Raw genomic sequence first — 6,442 nt, 5'->3', positions numbered from 1 at the left:
TCTATTAATGACCTGTGTTGCCTGTACCAGCGAGGCATTTGAGAAGGAGAGAACCGTCCGGAATGCTTTAGGTTTATCAATAACGAAGATAAACAGGGTCTGAGTTATACAACGGTAATATTTGAGTTGACTCTTTTAAACTCATTGTTATATCACATTGTCATATATGACTTTTATTCAATCTGAAATAACTCCTGTAATACTTTGTAATTGCTCGAATTCGGGCAACATGTACACTAGTAAAGGAATTACAACCTTAAAGGGCGACTTCTAAAATAATGGATAGTTTTAAGCAAGGTTTCTAGTCATGACGACCATTTTAAGTATATGGTTTATAGGGGTTTGTCTCGTAGTTTTCTCAAAAGTGCATGGATACTCTGGGATTTATATATGAATATGTTGAATTTAATTGGAAAAATCTAAGCAAAACGCTAATCAATTAATAACGTCAAACTGACATTACTAGAAAACGTTGGAATGCACCTATGATTTTATGTTTACTTGAAAATTTTTAAACTTTGCTAGTTAACTCTACCTGATATTTGAATTGTAAAATCATACTGTAATTATTTCAATCTTTTACTTTAACCACCAATCTTTTACTTCAACCAAATCTTACCACCTTGACCACCCTAACAACCTTTTATCTTAGGTACAAGAAAAAATGTTATATATTGACAAATTAGGGTAATAGCTCTTATACAACAAGCATTTATAGTGCAGTATGTAACACTATAGCAAGTAGCCAACCAACGTCCAGGATGGCTTAGTTCGCGCCATTAACTTGAGGTTGCGGCCTCCTTAGAGTTTATGGTGTGGAAAACACGGTCTGATTCATACACTAGAATCTTAGCCGATAAAATATTAACATCAAGCATTGACCAGTCTCATTGTAGTCCGTGGTAATAGGGATGGCAATGAGTTTTTTAAAAAGAAAAATGGAATATCAAATTAGGTAGTTATGCTTATTTGTTAATTGCTATGTATCATCAAAGGTGGCGTATCATTCTACATTTGATTGCTGGATAGGCGAGTGCAGAGATCAGTCCTCCTTCCAACAAACATTATCCAGTTGTATTTTCTACAAGGTAGTCTGTTTGATATCCTTAAGCTAAGGTGTTCACATTCTTACAGTAAATGCTGGAAGAACTATTTCAATCTTAACACCAGCTCTGCTTCTGCATATCAGCGTTTAAAATATGACGATTCATCAGATGTGTTTATAGATTTTCATATTTGTTTCTGCTATAATGAAGTAAAGCCCTCAAACATCGTACATGAAGAATCTTTTTTCCAAATATTATTATATTCACAGATTTTCTTAGGAAACTATCCGGAAATTATTGACCTTAAAGTGTTGTTCGGTACTTATTTAAAGTCCCTAGATTGGTGCTACCCTAACCTTGCCCAACGTTATCTACGGCGAATCGTCCCCACTCCGACTACTGGAAACGCTCCTCACTAGCATTGCCGACGGCGTCATGGGCAGACGTCCGCTACATTTTCCTACATAACTTTACATAGACTCATTACTTCATTAATTTATCAATTAACTTCATTTCTGTCAGTTTTAAGTTTTGTTCATTATACCAGTCATTTTTTAACTTCACCAGTGCTAGTCATTTCCCTTGTTGTTGCCCCCGCACCCTTGGTCTACACCGCTTCCATCCCCTGGACTACCCACTACCTTGGATGAGACGGACGTCATCCACCTTCAAGACATCCGACAAGGTAACGGTAGCACCAGAATTAATTTTGTTGTTCAAACCGCCATACGGCTTTCCGCTAAAGACCGTACAAGTGTAGTTATAGATATTTACAAGCAATTAAGCTGAAAATCAATTATAACGTCTTATCAAATTGCATTTACTGTTAATCGAAACGCTTGGACGGAAAAATGATTATAATTTCTTAAACCCTAATGCAGCATATCAAACAAACTCCTATTTCCAAAGGATCGTTCATCATATCCTTGTCGGCAAGTAATGGGGCACACTTCCTCCCTCACACCGATCACGGGGTGTTATTTACTACCCTTAGACGCGTCTACATACACAAATAGCTACATGATTAATAACCCTATCTAATTTGAGGGCAACGGTGGTGTTGTAGAAACCATTTAAATTTAGGGTATTAATGTTAGCCATAAATTAACAAAATGTTTGGAGATCTTTAGTTAGTAAATTAAACTTCTTGCAAACATTAGCAAGATTTTGGTGCAAGATGGGTCATGGTGCTTATTCTTAAATACCAACCATGAAAAATACGATTATTTTTTCGAACGATTGGGTGTGTAAATATGATTAAGTTTCTTTGTAAAATTAATACTGTATGAAAAGGTAAACAGATCCTGTTCCTTAATATTGTCATATATTTATTTACCCCTTGGTATATTGTTTGACTTTGGGAAGTTGTGGTTTTCTCAAACGTGATAACATACTAAAAACTTTTTTTACGTTGAAACTGTTCAACTATGCCGATAAAACCATCACCAAGTTTCTAAATTGTGTTTATTAAATTAATTATTGCCACTAAGCCAGAGAATACTTTATCGAAGGCTTAACCAATGTAATAACCATTGCGGCAAGGTACATGGTAAACAGTGCTTAGCAACATCTGTGCAACACATTAACTGGGTCAACAGAATAGGTTAAATCCAATGCAATTAGAGCCTCGGGTAGAAGAGATACATAGAACAAACATATATTAAACCTCCTCCCTTAAATATTTGATAACATATGAGATGAAGATAATGTCTAGACTAGTTTATGTCTGGTGACGTTTTTGTAAGTATAGGTATTTGGTTTTTTTTTAACTCTTATTTCGGTTAATTTAAAGTTATTGAGCCCAAGCAGATCTTAAAATTTGCAACTGCGGCCTTTCATAAGGATATAACCGAATAGTACAGCTTTGCAAATTCAACCCAACAAAGAGAAGCGTTTTGTCAAAATCACCCCACTCAAGTACTGCCAAACATAATACACGCATGAAGTTAACTTGGACTATCCAAATGTAATGTCACAGTAATCCAAATGTAATATGTACGAATCCAAACAATGAGTCGGAAGAGCTGCATTCTAAAACAAATGTTATTGAGATAAGAAAATCAAGCAATGGTTTGGTCTAAAGGACTTCTGATTCGTTGTAGTTAGGTTTTGATGATATGATATTTGATGTAACATAAATCGTATGTTGTGATGAGTTGTCCAATCAGTTTAATATTATATAATTAAGATTCGCTGTATACTTTTTGATAAAAACAGAAATCTTTAACTAACAGTAAACCACTACAACTCAAACTCGACAACATGAGGTTTACTTCTCGGTAATACCTCCATAGTTTAAGCTATCAAAACTTTACCATGTGGATATGTTGAATAACAACTGTTTATTGATTATGGTAAACATGTCGGTATATTTTTTTTACATTTCGTAAATTGATTACCTAAGTCATGAAGGAATACATAACTTCCTAACATCAGCTATCAACAAGGTTAGTTAGCTCTTAGATTTTGTTTGAAGGTAAACTCTAAAAATTAGGATATCCAACTAACTAAAGTTGACAACAATAATAAAGCTTTAAACTAATTACAGCTTATGGGATGAGTTATGACACTAACCTAAGACATAAGGCAGTTGTTCTTTGTGTACAAAGACAGAGATGGATGTAGTTTATTATAAAAAAACTAAGGGCCCATAGCAACAATTAATTGCTGTCCTTCACCTCCGTTGTAATATGGCCTTAACCATTCCCTATGTTGTGCACCATTTCCAAATACTCTCCTAGTCACGGATTTACCCTGATACGAAACTTCATTACCATTCTAACCTAAAAAATAACACTAAAATCAATAAACAAACAAATACGCAATGTTTAAATCAGATAGTATATTTAATACAGCTTATAGAAACACTGTAAAACACTTAGAAAATGACTGGATTTTTGACGGCCTGTGAGGCAGAGCAGGGGTAATTTTTGACACTTCTGATATTTTCCACATCGTCCTTGGATCTTAAGGGGAGTCCGAGGTCCTATTTATAGTAATGTTAACTAAATGTCAATATATAAAGTCCATTTGAAATATCAAATCTTTATTGTAATAACTTTCTAACCAACCGATCTTGGGCATAAATTATTTTCCACATCTAAAATATGTTTGAAAAATACTCGTATATGTAAATGAATATGGAAAATAAATACACATAAATGCTATCTATAGACCTTCAAAGGAATATATATGAAAGAAGGGATGCGTTTCCATACAAAGGGCCCAAGTACATTGTGGACACGAAACGGATAATATCACATGTAGCTTTTACAAAACAGCCACTGCGATATCTAACGGGAGATCTGCCAACAATAAAGGATAAATTTTCCTAAAAGCTTTTATATTTGGAAACATGACCATACACATGGTTTCTTTGTGAAATATGAGTACCATAGTGTTTTCATACGATCAAAAAAACTCGGCATTGAGAATGTTTGCATAAAACATTCCTTTGATAATTTAACATTAATATCAGAATTTGATAATCGGGATTAACAACTCACATTTTCATGGAATTTGTTTGGGGTTTTAATCTTTCATTTTATTAAAAACCTTATACTGGCGATAGTTAACCAAATAAGCCCAAATACTGTAAAACTATTTTGATAAGGTGTTACTTGTTCTTTTGGAACAAAATTAATATGTGTATTATAAAGTCTAAAGTATTGATTTTTCCCTCTATTCCTCAGAAGTACAATATACGTCTAGTGATAAAAAAAACATGTCTTAAGCTCTCAAAGAGGTTGTAATACAACAGGTTATAAACTGTAGGTGTTCTAACTTAACTTCAAGTTATCCTCGTTCATTCCAATTCATTCCCAATATATATTTTTTAATTCATATCCAAGCAGCCTCAACCGAGTTTTGTTTTGATAGGGATATAATATGTGTTTTTTAAACTGCTTTTGACTTTCGTGGGTAGATGGAGTGGTCGTTAATGTTTTGGTAATCAATACAAAACTATTGGTAATGAAGCAATCATGAATGAACGATCTATACGGTTCTTTCTGCATAATCATTGCTTACCTAATTGTTTATGTTTTTGCTTATATAGCAGTATGAAATTCCATATGAAAATTGAAGAGCTTATTTACCCAGCTGATGAATATTGAATGACTAGTTTGTTCTCTAATTAAATAATATTATGTTTACATTGATGTTGATCATAACAGAAGCGTGTAGTTTGTTAATATATTTGTAATACCATTTATGATGTTACTATTGCATATCTGAAATGAAAACCTATTTTGGATCGTTAATTGTGTTAATGTTTTTGAAGATACCACTTATCTACACAAATATTACGGGCTCTAACGTAGTTACCCATGAGAAGCATAGCACAACTCTACAGATCAGTACACAAGCATCAAGTGACTCAGTCACAAAAAAATGTGACTACCCACCATGTAAAATGGAGTGGAACATACCATGTGCTTATATCCGGAGACTATGGACAAAACAGCGCCCAAGTGTTCGTCTGTGGAAGCAAAATTCGGCGTAACCGACGAACACAGAAAGGTCATTCTTGAAATTCACAATTTATTAAGGCAAAAGATTGCTCGGGGAAGGAGAAAGGACAACCGGGAGCGGCAGATATGATGAAACTGAAATGGGACATGGAGCTTGAGAATATCGCGCAGAGGTTGGTCAATGATTGTGAAAACTCCAACCACAATGATGATGAGTGTAGGAACCTCAAGGATGGAACTGAGGTTGGTCAAAACAGTATCAAGGTACTGGACGAGGGAGCTAATGCAACCAAGCTGTTTTTAAAAATAGTGATATTTTGGTACAAGAAGGTGAGCGAGGTGACACCAGAGACTGTACGGAAATACAAGGTCGACCCGAGAGTAGAGACATACACTCAGTTGGTGTGGGCGAAGACAGACCGTGTGGGATGTGGATACATAGAGCAGAACAAGATAGACGATGACTACCAACCGGTGCTAATGGCATGTAATTACGCAATTGCCGGAACACGCCGGGCCAGCCAGTATATTTGGAGGGAGATTACTGTACCAGGTGTCCTGAAGGAACCAGCTGTAGCTTTCAATACCCGGGCTTGTGTACTTCGGAGGTTGATGACTTTGGAGGAATCCTAGTCAGTAACAAAAGAAACACCTTTGTAGCTTTGGTGATTTGGAAACTTGCTGTAGGATATGTTTTGATTGTTTAGGGGAATCTTGGTTTTATTGTATGGATAGATTGCGTAGGCCTACTGTAAGATTAAAGACATATATGGTGTTTTGTATAATGTTACCTATGTGATTGGCAGTGTAAAGATGTACAGCCTAAATTCCAATCCATATTAACCTAATACAATACGAAATTATACAAATATATTGGAATACATCTCTAACACTTATAACAGCACACGCGGAAATGTACATTCT

At 35.1% G+C, this 6,442-nt stretch overlaps 1 pseudogene; it reads left to right on the top strand.

Annotated features, from left to right (window-relative positions):
- The first annotated feature begins 5,579 nt into the window (after window positions 1–5,579).
- On the top strand, window positions 5,580–6,237 carry LOC128990790 (cysteine-rich venom protein-like; annotated as a pseudogene).
- The last annotated feature ends 205 nt before the right edge of the window (window positions 6,238–6,442 follow it).

Source organism: Macrosteles quadrilineatus, unplaced genomic scaffold (genome assembly GCF_028750875.1).
Source record: "Macrosteles quadrilineatus isolate MER2022 unplaced genomic scaffold, UCM_ALF_1.0 Scaffold_3__2_contigs__length_128488019, whole genome shotgun sequence".
Taxonomy (NCBI): domain Eukaryota; kingdom Metazoa; phylum Arthropoda; class Insecta; order Hemiptera; family Cicadellidae; genus Macrosteles; species Macrosteles quadrilineatus.
This window is presented reverse-complemented; position numbering and strand designations above follow the sequence as displayed.